The following is an 18,538-nucleotide window of genomic DNA, read 5'->3' on the forward strand; positions in this document are numbered from 1 at the left end:
CATAATTCATGTTGGCATGAAGCATTCCTTTAAGGTGTCTTCCATCCTCCCCCTTCATGTCGGCCTTATGGTACCCTCATTGCCAATTCGTTTTTACTTCTTTCATGTATCTTCCTGACGTGCCAATATGTTTTGAACTTTGGTCCCGAGCTAATTCCTCTTCTGGGGCCTGAAAGTGTTGCGATTTCTTTAGAGTCTGATACAATATATGTTATAACCCGTATTTACGCGTATTCGGGAAAATTCGAAATGATTGTGATTTGTAAGGAATAAGGTCACATGTTGACTTGAATTCACATATGTGTGTTGTTCATGAAAAAAATATTGATGTGGAAACACGGAGGAAGGCCATGGGAAAAAATTGGAATTTTGGAAATTAGTTTCGGGAATTACAAAACGAGAATTATAATCAATTGGGCTCAAAAATAAAAGATGAAAAATGAGGCCCAAAAATTTGAAGGGTGGCCGGCCATGGGTTAGGCCCAAACCCATGAAATTGGTCATGTGATTCATCATGTGACCAATTAATATAAGAAGGGATAAGTTTTCACTATTATTCAAGAATGTTCAAGAAAATAAAAACAAGAACAAGAGGAGCTCTTGAAGGGCACATTCGGCCCTTGCTCCCTACTTTTACCCTCCAAAAATGTTGATCAAAAAATTATCGTTTTGTGATAATTCCACTAAATTAAGGGTCCTCTACAACTTGGTGCAATTGTTTGGGAAAATAGAGCACTTGTTTCTTCAATATGACAACATGTTTGAGTGAAGAAGATTGGAGAAAAAGGTAAGAATTCATTCCATGTTATTATGTTATGAAGGTTTATTTGTGTTGTAGTATATGGAAATGAGTAGAATTCATGAAAATATGGAAGTTTGCAAAGTGGGTGTGCATATGTATGTGTGGCCGTGTGTGTGTAGTAATGTATAGGTGTGATGAGTTGAATTGTATGTTGCCTTCTAGTTGTATGTAGGATGGAATGTATATTGGAAATGAAAGTTGAGTGAATTTGATGGAAGATGGAAAAATTGAATGTTGGCCGTGTGGTATTTGAAGTTGGAATGAGAATGAATTAATTTGGTTTAACATGTTAGTTGTGTTATTGTGATGCTTGCAATGCAAATGAAGATGAAATGATATAAGCTTGCATTGAAATGGAATGTAGAAGTTTATGTCGTTTTAGTATGATTTTATGACATTATGAAAATGGAGTTGTTAAGGTGCAAATTATGATAATTGTTGATGAATTTGGGATATGGAAGCATGTTATGAATAAGTATGTTAAAGATTAGAAGTTTTGAATGAATTATGACTTTGGTGGAAAGTTGTATATTTTGTATATCATATGAATATTTTGTACAAATGATATGAAATGTTTCTAAATTATATTGTGATGATCTTGGTTAATGATGAATGTGAAATCCTTGAGATTTGTTTGGAAATTTGAAATTTGAAATGGAAGTATTGCTTTATGTAGAAAAGAAGAATATTGACGTTAGAACCATTTTGATGTGATTCGTGATAACTTTTGTATTGTGGGTTGTGTTGTTGATATATATTGAGCCGAGCTAAGCCTCGGGGGTGTTATATGTATAGGGGAAGTGCTGCCGAAATTTCGGTAGACAAATATGAAGTTAAGTGAATTCTTAAGTCTTGAAATTCCTAATTGGTAACTTTGACCATTTGTAGATTTTGGACGAAATGGGAATCGAGTTTGAACAAGCGTAAGAAGTGAGAAAGGTATGTAAGGCTACCCCATTCCTTCTTTTGGCATGTCCTAGGTATACTAGGTCGATATTGGAGCCCCGGGGGCAATTCTGTTCCTTGAAATCCGAAATGGAAATCGAGTACTATTCATTCAATTGAATTGAACTATAAAACTCATATTTTGTTGGAAAGTGACCATATGTTCAAAACTTTTGTAAATGTAATCGATTTGCTTCGAAACCTCCATGTACGATTCCATAGACCCCAAATGTCCGCGATTCATGTCCGCCACCTCGACTTGACCCGCGGTGGGCCCGCTAACTCCGAGACTCTTTTGTTTGCTCTATTAGTCTCATTTTTGTATAATGTCGGCAAAGGATTTTCGTTTGTGAATTTGGCTATCGAAAAATAATATTTTGATTTCCACGATATCCTAAATTATTTTGAACCATAATTACCATTTTGGAAATACTTTTGTGAAATGAACCCCGTTTTGATTAATTGTTCGAACTATTTTGACTAATGAGTCAACATATGATTTTATCAAGTTTGCAAAAGTATTTCGATATATAAATTGCATTGTTTGCTCACGACTCCGCTCGTGCCTTTATTATGATTTCGTTCACCGGTTCCCGGGCCGGTTATGGTTCGTGCGCCCTATGATAAATTCGGCCGTATGCTGTGTTACGGTTCCCGAGGCCTCGCCATAGGGCCGAGTTCCGTTTGGAGTTATGCTGTGATATGACTGGTGATATGTTATGATGATATGTGTGTTCGGGGATGTACGGAGATTTGAACCTTCTGGTGTTATGCTGTGTGTGGCACCAGCGTCGGAGTGGTGACCACGTTCCTGAGCTTTGCATGATTATATCTGCATTATGTATATACGTTTTTGGTACGGATTTTGATCTACTGGTCAGTATTCCCTTTTGTATCCTATCTGTATTCAGTTATGGTTTACACTTCTGCACTCTATGCTTTACATACTCAGTACATCTTTCGTACTGACCCCCCTTTCTTCGGGGGGGGGGGCTACGTTTCATGCCCGCAGGTACAGACGTCGGTGATCCACCACTGTAGGCTCCACGTCCTGCTATTATAGAGTGCTCCTTTTGGTTTGGAGCCCATATGTCGGTATATATCTTTTGTGATGTATATGTATTTGTATACTTGACTATTTGGGGTACGACGGGGCCCTGTCCCGTCATATGTTTTCGTTTTGTATTTGTAGAGGCCTGTAGTCATATATGTGGGTTGAGGGTCCTATATGTATCTATTTTTATTACGATCTGTGTCTTAATGCGGTCCGTCTGTTATGGTGGCCAAAATGGCCCTTATGTCTATATTTGTACATATGATCGGCGATGTGCATTCCGCCGCTTCTATCTGTTCCGATATGATATTTTGGTATGCACGACCGCTTAAGAAAAGTTTTGATTTAAATTATGTTTAAAATAACTATTGTGAACTCTGAGCTAAGTTTGGATATGATAATTGGATATGTAAGTCTGTCTGGGTGCCCAAGTAGGGTGCCAGTCGTGGCCCACGGGGTTGGGTCGTGACAAAGTGGTATCAGAGCGGTTTGTCCTCGGCATGTCTGCAAGCCGTGTCTCGTAGAGTCTTTTTTATCGGTGTGTTGTGCACCACATCTATAAACAGGAGGCTACAGGGCATTTAGGGTGTTCCCTTTCTTTGGATCTTAGATCGTGCGATAGAGCAAGCTGTAGGAAATGAATTTCTTTTTTTTTCTAACCCTTGATTGCAGTTGGAGAACGGTATCGACGTAAGACAGCGACTGCTGATATTGGAAGCTACACAGTACTCAGGTAAGCAATGGTATGAAAGACGTATGCTGGGTAAGGTATTCTGAAGTACGATTAAAAACATAAAGTTGAACATTGAAGGGAGAAATAAAACATGAAAAGTGTAGCAGGTGCAGTTGAGTTGGGCATGTGAGGTAAGCCTCGACATCTGTATGCTTCTATCTGTAATTGTTAGCCCTGTGTGGCTATGATACGACATGATATGATATGTATATATGTATATGTGTTGGCCCTGTGAGGCATGGTTGGTATTTCCTGTGTACATGTTTTGGGATAGTAAGAAATACAGAGGAACCTCTGCCCAAATTTTTCAAGAAATACGAAAAGGGAAATGAGATATAAATTCTTAACCTGTCTTGAAGGTCGATACCGATATGTTAAATCTATTATGGTGGATTAAAAGTTTAAGAGGTACCCTCCATGTTAATTGTAAGAAGCATTACCCTTATCGAAAAATTTGTTTTATCTCGAGAAAGCATATATGAGTAGAAAATTCGCAATTTATTTGGAGGGACCAGAAATATGTTCCAACCCATTTTGTTTTAGCGCAGCCCAAGTGAAAGGCAAAAATGTCCGACGATTAAGTTTCCTTTAATTGAAAGAATACAAAACGTATGACAAGCAGTTGAGAACTGAGCGGTTCGCTCTCGACTCCAATATATGGATATATATATATATATATATATATATAAACGTGGAGGTGATTATGTGAATTAAGTATTAAAAGATTCCGCAAAGTTCGTCGGACTCTAGCTTTCTTTTGCTGGTGGTCGGAAGATACCCTACAGTAACATTTTATCAGTTTTCCTCGACTGGTTGGAGATGGAATTTGTGAAATAAAAACTTAAACTCGTGGGCTGTCTAGAAATATATATATATATACGAAGGTAAATATTGAGGGTTTACAGGGGGCGACGCGGTAATCATAAAGTCAGAAAAGTAATAGAATTCTCGTTAGGCCGGGATGGGACCCGCTACGAGAACGTTTTGGAAAGTTGTTAAGACCCCGATTGGTCTTAAATTATGTGATAAAGGCTGTGCGGGGCAATTGGCGTAATTGTACGGCCTTAACGTGCCTAAATTCATTAAAGTTGTAAGGTTAAGCGCGCCAGGGCCAGAGCAATTCTGGGATTGGTGACCCCCTGGGAAATGTACAAAAATTTTCGCAAATTTAGATATGAGAGACGAATAGGAAATTCTGGGTAACCAAAAGGGAATTAGGATGTGTGATATGGCTAGAAACTTTATAGGGGCCACACGAGCTAAGACGGATTAGATTGCTAAAAAGGGAAGAAAAGCAGCGCAGCTCTGAAACTAGAGTAAGTATGAATAAGTGATTGAAGATGTATTGTAAAAGCAATGGTAGTGATATATATATATGTATATGTAGGGCCCCCATTTATGATTGTGTTGATTGATTTGGCAGACCCTGATAGCCATTGTTGTAATATACGGAAAACATTAACCGGACAGAATTTATGAGACAAAGCGAAAAGTATGGTACAGATGTTACGAAATAAACTAAGATTCATTTTGCTACCGGGTGAGGTTGGAAGATTCTAATACGATAATGTTTGGAAAGAAAAGAGGATGATTGAGTGGAAGGTAATCAAAATGTCAGAAAAGGTGAACCGTAAGAAACGTAATTAAGTAGAACCTCTAAAAGAGTCAACGGGGTAACGCACGAGAATTATTCGCGAAAACGAACTAAAATATAGTAGTGCAGGACAAAGGAAAACTATGGTATGGGATGATGAATCATATGCATATCAGGTAATTCCGATATCGAGAAAAACAGGACGGCGGACAAGGAACGGGTATGAAAGAAGGAATAACTTGGCCAAATCGTCCAATGAGGGAGGATGTAATTATTAAAAGATAAATTGTTATATTAATTACGATATCTGAGTGTTAGCTATTGGATAAGAGTGTGTACTATGTAATTATGACTCTGTTAAGGTTTTGTACGAAGATAATTAAGTTGTGGGTTAGAAAGAAAAGATACGAATATAGTGTGAGGATAACCCCAAAGAGGGGGAAACGAAGGAGAGTAAGAAAAGTACGTATACATGAAAACAACTGACATACAAAAGACTGAAGCGATAAAGGACTAGCCTAGGCCTTCGACATCGACTGAAATATGTAGTTGTCTGGAAGTGGTCGGATTATAACCTATGTTCCCCGGCAGCTCAGACCGCACGAGGGAATTAGCCACGATGACTCATGCTTTGAAGATACGGCGGCATTACTTACACGGGGTCCGCATTGATATTTACACGGACCCTAAGAGCTTTCAGTATATATATATATATATTTTAAGAAAAAGGAGCTGAATTCGCGGCAGAAAAGATGCTTCGAACTATTGAAAGATTATGATGTTAATATTTTGTGCCACCCTAGAAGGGCTAACGTTGTGACAAACGCACTTAGTCGTGAACCTATGGATGGCATTGACCGACATACGTTCGGCAACAAAGAATTGGTTTGTAAAACTTATTAGTCGGCTAGCCTTGGAGTCTGTTTGGTCAGTTCTGAAGATATCGAAATTTTCGTCTAAGAAGTGCAGAATCATCGATTATGGAAGAGGTAAATCAGCGTCAGTTTGAGGACTTTATTCTTTCATGATACAGAGATACGACCTTTGACAAGGAAAATACTCAGTTTGAGGTTTCGCCTGATGAGTATTGTTATATAGGGGCAGATTATGTGTGCCCGACATCGTAGGGTTGCAACGACCAATTTTGAGCGGAGCGCATAATATTCGGTATTCTGTTTATCCTGAATGTACTAAAGTGTACCATGACCTCGGATGTCTATACTGATGAAATGGCATGAAACAGGACATCGCAAGGCTCGTTGCCCAGTGCCCGAATTGTCAACAAGTCAAAATTGAGCATCAGAAATCGGGTGGACTGCTTCAAGAAATGAAAATTCTGATTTGGAAATGGGAGATAATTAATATGGATCTCATTACGGGTTTGCCTCGCACCCCGCGGAAGTATGATTTCCATATGGGGTATGGTTAATAGGCTGACAAAATCAGTCCCTTTCTCCCCGTCAGAACCACTTATTCAGCTGAGGATTATGCTAGACCATATGTATTAAAGGAATAGTGAGACTCCACGGAGTTCCTATATCTATCGTCTCTGACAAAGGTACTCAGTTTATGACTAATTTATGGAGATTTGTTTTCAGGAAGGATTAGGGGCTCAGATAAGTCTGAGCATAGTATTCCACCCTCAGAGCGACAGACAGGCCGAGCACATTTTACAGACGCTAGAAGATATGCTGCGGGCCTGTATTATTGATTTCGTTGGTAGCTGGGATGATCACCTGCCATTGATCGAGTTTGCTTATAATAACAGCTACTATTCTAGCATCCAGATGGCCCCTATGAGGCTTTGTATGGCAGAAAATTCAGGTCACTGATCGGCTAGCGATACTGGCGGAGCAGAATTAATCGGTCCAGATATGACCCAGCAGGCCGTTGATAAAGTGAAACCTATCCGAGGGAGATAATTAGCAACTTAGAGTCGGCAGAAATCGTGTGCTGATATACGACGTCGACCCCTGGAATGTCAGCTTAGTGATTGGGTGTTTTTGAAAGTATCAACTACGAAAGGTGTAATGTGATTCGGACAAAAAAAAGTAAGCTCAGTCCGCAATATATCGGACTTTATCGGATTGTTCGAAGAATTGAGAATGTCGCTTACGAGCGAGATATACCATTTGATCTGGAAGCAATACATCCGGCATTTCATGTACCTATGCTTCGCGAATGCGTCGATGGCTCTCCCAAAATAATTCCAGTAGAAGATATTCAAGTGACGGAAGAGCTGTCTGATGAAGAACAATCTGTAATTAGTCTGGATCGCCAGGTACAAAGATTACGCGCTAAAGATGTACCTCCTATCAAGGTCTTGTGGCAAAACAATAATGGAGAAGCATTGACCTTGGAAAGAGAGGACGGAATGAAAAAAAAAAAGGAAGTGTCCTCACTTGTTTCTTACGCCCACAGGTAATCTAAACTTCTTAGTTGGCTATATTCAAAGATGAATGTGTATCAATTGTGTTGACCATAAAAAGAAACTCCCCTGAAGTAATTACGGACCCTATAAGACTAATCTAACATTCGAGGACGAATGTTCTAAAGGGGGGGAGGATGTTATAACTCGTATTTTCGCGTATTCGGGAAAATTCGAAATGATGATTTGTAAGGAATAAGGTCACATGTTTACTTGAATTCACATATGTATGTTGTTCATGAAAAAAATATTGATGTGGAAACACGAAGGAAGGCCAAGGGCAAAAATTGGAATTTTGGAAATTAGTTTCGGGAATTACAAAACGAGAATTATAATCAATTGGGCTCAAAAATAAAAGATGAAAAATGAGGCCCAAAAATTTGAAGGGTGGCCGGCCATGGGTTAGGCCCAAACCCATGAAATTTGTCATGTGATTCATCATGTGACCAATTAATATAAGAAGGGATAAGTTTTCATTATTGTTCAAGAATGTTCAAGAAAATAAAAACAAGAACAAGAGGAGCTCTTGAAGGGCACATTCGGCCCTTGCTCCCTACTTTTACCCTCCAAAAATCTTGATCAAAAAATTATCGTTTTGTGATAATTCCACTAAATTAAGGGTCCTCTACAACTTGGTGCAATTGTTTGGGAAAATAGAGCACTTGTTTCTTCAATATGACAACATGTTTGAGTGAAGAAGATTGGAGAAAAAGGTAAGAATTCATTCCATGTTATTATGTTATGAAGGTTTATTTGTGTTGTAGTATATGGAAATGAGTAGAATTCATGAAAATATGGAAGTTTGCAAAGTGGGTGTGCATATGTATGTGTGGCAGTGTGTGTGTAGTAATGTATAGGTGTGATGAGTTGAATTGTATGTTGCCTTCTAGTTGTATGTAGGATGGAATGTATATTGGAAATGAACGTTGAGTGAATTTGATGGAAGATGGAAAAATTGAATGTTGGCCGTGTGGTATTTGAAGTTGGAATGAGAATGAATTAATTTGGTTTAACATGTTAGTTGTGTTATTGTGATGCTTGCAATGCAAATGAAGATGAAATGATATAAGTTTGCATTGAAATGGAATGTAGAAGTTTATGTCGTTTTAGTATGATTTTATGACATTATGAAAATGGAGTTGTTAAGGTGCAAATTATGATAATTGTTGATGAATTTGGGATATGGAAGCATGTTATGAATAAGTATGCTAAAGATTAGAAGTTTTGAATGAATTATGACTTTGGTGGAAAGTTGTATATTTTGTATATCGTATGAATATTTTGTACAAATGATATGAAATGTTTCTAAATTATATTGTGATGATCTTGGTTAATGATGAATGTGAAATCCTTGAGATTTGTTTGGAAATTTGAAATTTGAAATGGAAGTATTGCTTTATGTAGAAAAGAAGAATATTGACGTTAGAACCATTTTGATGTGATTCGTGATAACTTTGGTATTGTGGGTTGTGTTGTTGATATATATTGAGCCGAGCTAAGCCTCGGGGGTGTTATATGTATAGGGGAAGTGCTGCCGAAATTTCGGTAGACAAATATGAAGTTAAGTGAATTCTTAAGTCTTGAAATTCCTAATTGGTAGCTTTGACCATTTGTAGATTTTGGACGAAACGGGAATCGAGTTTGAACAAGCGTAAGAAGTGAGAAAGGTATGTAAGGCTACCCCATTCCTTCTTTTGGCATGTCCTAGGTATACTAGGTCGATATTGGAGCCCCGGGGGCAATTCTGTTCCTTGAAATCCGAAATGGAAATCGAGTACTATTCATTCAATTGAATTGAACTATAAAACTCATATTTTGTTGGAAAGTGACCATATGTTCAAAACTTTTGTAAATGTAATCGATTTGCTTCGAAACCTCCATGTACGATTCCATAGACCCCAAATGTCCGCGATTCATGTCCGCCACCTCGACTTGACCCGAGGTGGCCCCGCTAACTCCGAGACTCTTTTGTTTGCTCTATTAGTCTCATTTTTGTATAATGTCGGCAAAGGATTTTCGTTTGTGAATTTGGCTATCGAAAAATAATATTTTGATTTCCACGATATCCTAAATTATTTTGAACCATAATTACCATTTTGGAAATACTTTTGTGAAATGAACCCCGTTTTGATTAATTGTTCGAACTATTTTGACTAATGAGTCAACATAAGATTTTATCAAGTTTGCAAAAGTATTTCGATATATAAATTGCATTGTTTGCTCACGACTCCGCTCGTGCCTTTATTATGATTTCGTTCACCGGTTCCCGGGCCGGTTATGGTTCGTGCGCCCTATGATAAATTCGGCCGTATGCTGTGTTGCGGTTCCCGAGGCCTCGCCATAGGGCCGGGTTCCGTTTGGAGTTATGCTGTGATATGGCTGGTGATATGTTATGATGATATGTGTGTTCGGGGATGTACGGAGATTTGAACCTTCTGGTGTTATGTTGTGTGTGGCACCAGCGTCGGAGTGGTGACCACGTTCCTGAGCTTTGCATGATTATATCTGCATTATGTATATACGTTTTTGGTACGGATTTTGATCTACTGGTCAGTATTCCCTTTTGTATCCTATTTGTTTTCAGTTATGGTTTACACTTCTGCACTCTATGCTTTACATACTCAGTACATATTTCGTACTGACCCCCCTTTCTTCGGGGGGGGGGGGGGGGGGCTACGTTTCATGCCCGCAGGTACAGACGTCGGTGATCCACCACTGTAGGCTCCACGTCCTGCTATTACAGAGTGCTCCTTTTGGTTCGGAGCCCATATGTCGGTATATATCTTTTGTGATGTATATGTATCTGTATACTTGACTATTTGGGGTACGACGGGGCCCTGTCCAGTCATATGTTTTCGTTTTGTATTTGTAGAGGCCTGTAGTCTTATATGTGGGTCGAGGGTCCTATATGTATCTGTTTTGATTACGATCTGTGTCTTAATGCAGTCCGTCTGTTATGGTGGCCAAAATGGCCCTTATGTCTATATTTGTACATATGATCCGCGATGTGCATTCCGCCGCTTCTATCTATTCCGATATGATATTTTGGTATGCACGACCGCTTAAGACAAGTTTTGATTTAAATTATGTTTAAAATAACTATTGTGAACTCTGAGCTAAGTTTGGATATGATAATGAGATATGTAAGTCTGTTTGGGTGCCCAAGTAGGGTGCCAGTCGTGGCCCACGGGGTTGGGTCGTGACAAAGTGGTATCAGAGCGGTTTGTCCTCGGCATGTCTGCAGGCCGTGTCTCGTAGAGTCTTGTTTATCGGTGTGTTGTGCACCACATCTATAAACAGGAGGCTACAGGGCATTTAGGGTGTTCCCTTTCTTTGGATCTTAGATCGTGCGATAGATCCAGCTGTAGGAAATGAATTTCTTTTTTTTTCTAACCCTTGATTGCAGTTGGAGAACGGTATCGACGTAAGACAGCGACTGCTGATATTGGAAGCTACACAGTACTCAGGTAAGCAATGGTATGAAAGACGTATGCTGGGTAAGGTATTCTGAAGTACGATTAAAAACATAAAGTTGAACATTGAAGGGAGAAATAAAACATGAAAAGTGTAGCAGGTGCAGTTGAGTTGGGCATGTGAGGTAAGCCTCGACATCTGTATGCTTCTATCTGTAATTTTTTAGCCCTGTGTGGCTATGATGCGACATGATATGATATGTATATATGTATATGTGTTGGCCCTGTGAGGCATGGTTGGTATTTCCTGTGTACATGTTTTGGGATAGTAAGAAATACAGAGGAACCTCTGCCCAAATTTTTCAAGAAATACGAAAAGGGAAATGAGATATAAATTCTTAACCTGTCTTGAAGGTCGATACCGATATGTTAAATCTATTATGGTGGATTAAAAGTTTAAGAGGTACCCTCCATGTTAATTGTAAGAAGCATTACCCTTATCGGAAAATTTGTTTTATCTCGAGAAAGCATATATGAGTAGAAAATTCGCAATTTATTTGGAGGGACCAGAAATATGTTCCAACCCATTTTGTTTTAGCGCAGCCCAAGTGAAAGGCAAAAATGTCCGACGATTAAGTTTCCTTTAATTGAAAGAATACAAAACGTATGACAAGCAGTTGAGAACTGAGCGGTTCGCTCTCGACTCCAATATATGGATATATATATATATATATATATATATATATATATATATATATATATATATATATATATATAAACGTGGAGGTGATTATGTGAATTAAGTATTAAAAGATTCTGCAAAGTTCGTCGGACTCTAGCTTTCTTTTGCTGGTGGTCGGAAGATACCCTACAGTAACATTTTATCAGTTTTCCTCGACTGGTTGGAGATGGAATTTGTGAAATAAAAACTTAAACTTGTGGGCTGTCTAGAAATATATATATATATACGAAGGTAAATATTGAGGGTTTACAGGGGGCGACGCGGTAATCATAAAGTCAGAAAAGTAATAGAATTCTCGTTATGCCGGGATGGGACCCGCTACGAGAACGTTTTGGAAAGTTGTTAAGACCCCGATTGGTCTTAAATTATGTGACAAAGGCTGTGCGGGGCAATTGGCGTAATTGTACAGCCTTAACGTGTCTAAATTCATTAAAGTTGTAAGGTTAAGCGTGCCAGGGCCAGAGCAATTCTGGGATGGGTGACCCCCTGGGAAATGTACAAAAATTTTCGCAAATTTAGATATGAGAGACGAATAGGAAATTCTGGGTAACCAAAAGGGAATTAGGATGTGTGATATGGCTAGAAACTTTATAGGGGCCACACGAGCTAAGACGGATTAGATTGCTAAAAAGGGAAGAAAAGCAGCGCAGCTCTGAAACTAGAGTAAGTATGAATAAGTGATTGAAGATGTATTGTAAAAGCAATGGTAGTGATATATATATGTATATGTAGGGCCCCCATTTGTGATTGTGTTGATTGATTTGGCAGACCCTGATAGCCATTGTTGTAATATACGGAAAACATTAACCGGACAGAATTTATGAGACAAAGCGAAAAGTATGGTACAGATGTTACGAAATAAACTAAGATTCATTTTGCTACCGGGTGAGGTTGGAAGATTCTAATACGATAATGTTTGGAAAGAAAAGAGGATGATTGAGTGGAAGGTAATCAAAATGTCAGAAAAGGTGAACCGTAAGAAACGTAATTAAGTAGAACCTCTAAAAGAGTCAACGGGGTAACGCACGAGAATTATTCGCGAAAACGAACTAAAATGTAGTAGTGCAGGACAAAGGAAAACTATGGTATGGGATGATGAATCATATGCATATCAGGTAATTCCGATATCGAGAAAAACAGGACGGCGGACAAGGAACGGGTATGAAAGAAGGAATAACTTGGCCAAATCGTCCAATGAGGGAGGATGTAATTATTAAAAGATAAATTGTTATATTAATTACGATATCTGAGTGTTAGCTATTGGATAAGAGTGTGTACTATGTAATTATGACTCTGTTAAGGTTTCGTACGAAGATAATTACGTTGTGGGTTAGAAAGAAAAGATACGAATATGGTGTGAGCATAACCCCAAAGAGGGGGAAACGAAGGAGAGTAAGAAAAGTACGTATACATGAAAACAACTGACATACAAAAGGCTGAAGCGATAAAGGACTAGCCTAGGCCTTCGACATCGACTGAAATATGTAGTTGTCTGGAAGTGGTCGGATTATAACCTATGTTCCCCGGCAGCTCAGACCGCACGAGGGAATTAGCTACGATGACTCATGCTTTGAAGATACGGCGGCATTACTTACACGGGGTCCGCATTGATATTTACACGGACCCTAAGAGCTTTCAGTATATATATTTTAAGAAAAAGGAGCTGAATTCGCGGCAGAAAAGATGCTTCGAACTATTGAAAGATTATGATGTTAATATTTTGTGCCACCCTAGAAGGGCTAACGTTGTGACAAACGCACTTAGTCGTGAACCTATGGATGACATTGACCGGCATACGTTCGGCAACAAAGAATTGGTTTGTAAAACTTATCAGTCGGCTAGCCTTGGAGTCTGTTTGGTCAGTTCTGAAGATATCGAAATTTTCGTCTAAGAAGTGCAGAATCATCGATTATGGAAGAGGTAAATCAGCGTCAGTTTGAGGACTTTATTCTTTCATGATACAGAGATACGACCTTTGACAAGGAAAATACTCAGTTTGAGGTTTCGCCTGATGAGTATTGTTATACAGGGGCAGATTATGTGTGCCAGACATCGTAGGGTTGCAACGACCAATTTTGAGCGGAGCGCATAATATTCGGTATTCTGTTTATCCTGAATGTACTAAAGTGTACCATGACCTCGGATGTCTATACTGATGAAATGGCATGAAACAGGACATCGCAAGGCTCGTTGCCCAGTGCCCGAATTGTCAACAAGTCAAAATTGAGCATCAGAAATCGGGTGGACTGCTTCAAGAAATGGAAATTCTGATTTGGAAATGGGAGATAATTAATATGGATCTCATTACGGGTTTGCCTCGCACCCCGCGGAAGTATGATTTCCATATGGGGTATGGTTAATAGGCTGACAAAATCAGTCCCTTTCTCCCCGTCAGAACCACTTATTCAGCTGAGGATTATGCTAGACCATATGTATTAAAGGAATAGTGAGACTCCACGGAGTTCCTATATCTATCGTCTCTGACAAAGGTACTCAGTTTATGACTAATTTATGGAGATTTGTTTTCAGGAAGGATTAGGGGCTCAGATAAGTCTGAGCATAGTATTCCACCCTCAGAGCGACAGACAGGCCGAGCACATTTTACAGACGCTAGAAGATATGCTGCGGGCCTGTATTATTGATTTCGTTGGTAGCTGGGATGATCACCTGCCATTGATCGAGTTTGCTTATAATAACAGCTACTATTCTAGCATCCAGATGGCCCCTATGAGGCTTTGTATGGCAGAAAATTCAGGTCACTGATCGGCTAGCGATACTGGCGGAGCAGAATTAATCGGTCCAGATATGACCCAGCAGGCCGTTGATAAAGTGAAACCTATCCGAGGGAGATAATTAGCAACTTAGAGTCGGCAGAAGTCGTGTGCTGATATACGACGTCGACCCCTGGAATGTCAGCTTAGTGATTGGGTGTTTTTGAAAGTATCAACTACGAAAGGTGTAATGTGATTCGGACAAAAAAAAGTAAGCTCAGTCCGCAATATATCGGACTTTATCGGATTGTTCGAAGAATTGAGAATGTCGCTTACGAGCGAGATATACCATTTGATCTGGAAGCAATACATCCGGCATTTCATGTACCTATGCTTCGCGAATGCGTCGATGGCTCTCCCAAAATAATTCCAGTAGAAGATATTCAAGTGACGGAAGAGCTGTCTGATGAAGAACAATCTGTAATTAGTCTGGATCGCCAGGTACAAAGATTACGCGCTAAAGAAGTACCTCCTATTAAGGTCTTGTGGCAAAACAATAATGGAGAAGCATTGACCTTGGAAAGAGAGGACGGAATGAAAAAAAAAAGGAAGTGTCCTCACTTGTTTCTTACGCCCACAGGTAATCTAAACTTCTTAGTTGGCTATATTCAAAGATGAATGTGTACCAATTGTGTTGACCATAAAAATAAACTCCCCTGAAGTAATTACGGACCCTATAAGACTAATCTAACATTCGAGGACGAATGTTCTAAAGGGGGGGAGGATGTTATAACTCGTATTTTCGCGTATTCGGGAAAATTCGAAATGATGATTTGTAAGGAATAAGGTCACATGTTTACTTGAATTCACATATGTGTGTTGTTCATGAAAAAAATATTGATGTGGAAACACGAAGGAAGGCCAAGGGCAAAAATTGGAATTTTGGAAATTAGTTTCGGGAATTACAAAACGAGAATTATAATCAATTGGGCTCAAAAATAAAAGATGAAAAATGAGGCCCAAAAATTTGAAGGGTGGCCGGCCATGGGTTAGGCCCAAACCCATGAAATTGGTCATGTGATTCATCATGTGACCAATTAATATAAGAAGGGATAAGTCTTCATTATTGTTCAAGAATGTTCAAGAAAATAAAAACAAGAACAAGAGGAGCTCTTGAAGGGCACATTCGGCCCTTGCTCCCTACTTTTACCCTCCAAAAATCTTGATCAAAAAATTATCGTTTTGTGATAATTCCACTAAATTAAGGGTCCTCTACAACTTGGTGCAATTGTTTGGGAAAATAGAGCACTTGTTTCTTCAATATGACAACATGTTTGAGTGAAGAAGATTGGAGAAAAAGGTAAGAATTCATTCCATGTTATTATGTTATGAAGGTTTATTTGTGTTGTAGTATATGGAAATGAGTAGAATTCATGAAAATATGGAAGTTTGCAAAGTGGGTGTGCATATGTATGTGTGGCCGTGTGTGTGTAGTAATGTATAGGTGTGATGAGTTGAATTGTATGTTGCCTTCTAGTTGTATGTAGGATGGAATGTATATTGGAAATGAACGTTGAGTGAATTTGATGGAAGATGGAAAAATTGAATGTTGGCCGTGTGGTATTTGAAGTTGGAATGAGAATGAATTAATTTGGTTTAACATGTTAGTTGTGTTATTGTGATGCTTGCAATGCAAATGAAGATGAAATGATATAAGTTTGCATTGAAATGGAATGTAGAAGTTTATGTCGTTTTAGTATGATTTTATGACATTATGAAAATGGAGTTGTTAAGGTGCAAATTATGATAATTGTTGATGAATTTGGGATATGGAAGCATGTTATGAATAAGTATGTTAAAGATTAGAAGTTTTGAATGAATTATGACTTTGGTGGAAAGTTGTATATTTTGTATATCGTATGAATATTTTGTACAAATGATATGAAATGTTTCTAAATTATATTGTGATGATCTTGGTTAATGATGAATGTGAAATCCTTGAGATTTGTTTGGAAATTTGAAATTTGAAATGGAAGTATTGCTTTATGTAGAAAAGAAGAATATTGACGTTAGAACCATTTTGATGTGATTCGTGATAACTTTGGTATTGTGGGTTGTGTTGTTGATATATATTGAGCCGAGCTAAGCCTCGGGGGTGTTATATGTATAGGGGAAGTGCTGCCGAAATTTCGGTAGACAAATATGAAGTTAAGTGAATTCTTAAGTCTTGAAATTCCTAATTGGTAGCTTTGACCATTTGTAGATTTTGGACGAAACGGGAATCGAGTTTGAACAAGCGTAAGAAGTGAGAAAGGTATGTAAGGCTACCCCATTCCTTCTTTTGGCATGTCCTAGGTATACTAGGTCGATATTGGAGCCCCGGGGGCAATTCTGTTCCTTGAAATCCGAAATGGAAATCGAGTACTATTCATTCAATTGAATTGAACTATAAAACTCATATTTTGTTGGAAAGTGACCATATGTTCAAAACTTTTGTAAATGTAATCGATTTGCTTCGAAACCTCCATGTACGATTCCATAGACCCCAAATGTCCGCGATTCATGTCCGCCACCTCGACTTGACCCGAGGTGGGCCCGCTCACTCCGAGACTCTTTTGTTTGCTCTATTAGTCTCATTTTTGTATAATGTCGGCAAAGGATTTTCGTTTGTGAATTTGGCTATCAAAAAATAATATTTTGATTGCCACGATATCCTAAATTATATTTTGAACCATAATTACCATTTTGGAAATACTTTTGTGAAATGAACCCCGTTTTGATTAATTGTTCGAACTATTTTGACTAATGAGTCAACATATGATTTTATCAAGTTTGTAAAAGTATTTTGATATATAAATTGCATTGTTTGCTCACGACTCCGCTCGTGCCTTTATTATAATTTCGTTCACCGGTTCCCGGGCCGGTTATGGTTCGTGCGCCCTATGATAAATTCGGCCGTATGCTGTGTTACGGTTCCCGAGGCCTCGCCATAGGGCCGGGTACCGTTTGGAGTTATGCTGTGATATGGCTGGTGATATGTTATGATGATATGTGTGTTCGGGGATGTACGGAGATTTGAACCTTCTGGTGTTATGCTGTGTGTGGCACCAGCGTCGGAGTGGTGACCACGTTCCTGAGCTTTGCATGATGTTATCTGCATTATATATATACGTTTTTGGTACGGATTTTGATCTACTGGTCAGTATTCCCTTTTGTATCCTGTTTGTTTTCAGTTATGGTTTACACTTCTGCACTCTATGCTTTACATACTCAGTACATCTTTCGTACTGACCCCCCTTTCTTCCGGGGGGGGGGGGGGGGGGGGCTGCGTTTCATGCCCGCAGGTACAGACGTCGGTGATCCACCACTGTAGGCTCCACGTCCTGCTATTACAAAGTGCTCCTTTTGGTTCGGAGCCCATATGTCGGTATATATCTTTTGTGATGTATATGTATCTGTATACTTGACTATTTGGGGTACGACGGGGCCCTGTCCCGTCATATGTTTTCGTTTTGTATTTGTAGAGGCCTGTAGTCATATATGTGGGTCGAGGGTCCTATATGTATCTGTTTTGATTACGATCTGTGTCTTAATGCGGTCCGTCTGTTATGGTGGCCAAAATGGCTCTTATGTCTATATTTGTACATATGATCGGCGATGTGCATTCTGCCGCTTCTATCTGTTCCGATATGATATTTTGGTATGCACGACCGCTTAAGACAAGTTTTGATTTAAATTATGTTTAAAATAACTATTGTGAACTCTGAGCTATGTTTGGATATGATAATTGGATATGTAAGTCTGTCTGGGTGCCCAAGTAGGGTGCCAGTCGTGGCCCACGGGGTTGGGTCGTGACAATATACTCCCCCCCTTTTTAAGGGGTTCCTTATACGCCAACAGTCCTTTTATAAAGCCTTTGCTTATGCCTTACTCCTCATTTTTCTTTCCAACTCTGTGCATAACATATCGAAACTTCTTATCCTAAGTTTTTCTTCCATTTTACGTCTATATCATCATTCTTATCAATATTTCCATATCCTTCCATCCACTATTAATCCTTTCACTCATTTAGCTCACTTACTCGTGATTCTTCTTAACCATGCTCTTGTGTTACAA

This window comes from Lycium barbarum, chromosome 1 (assembly GCF_019175385.1).
Source record: "Lycium barbarum isolate Lr01 chromosome 1, ASM1917538v2, whole genome shotgun sequence".
Taxonomy (NCBI): domain Eukaryota; kingdom Viridiplantae; phylum Streptophyta; class Magnoliopsida; order Solanales; family Solanaceae; genus Lycium; species Lycium barbarum.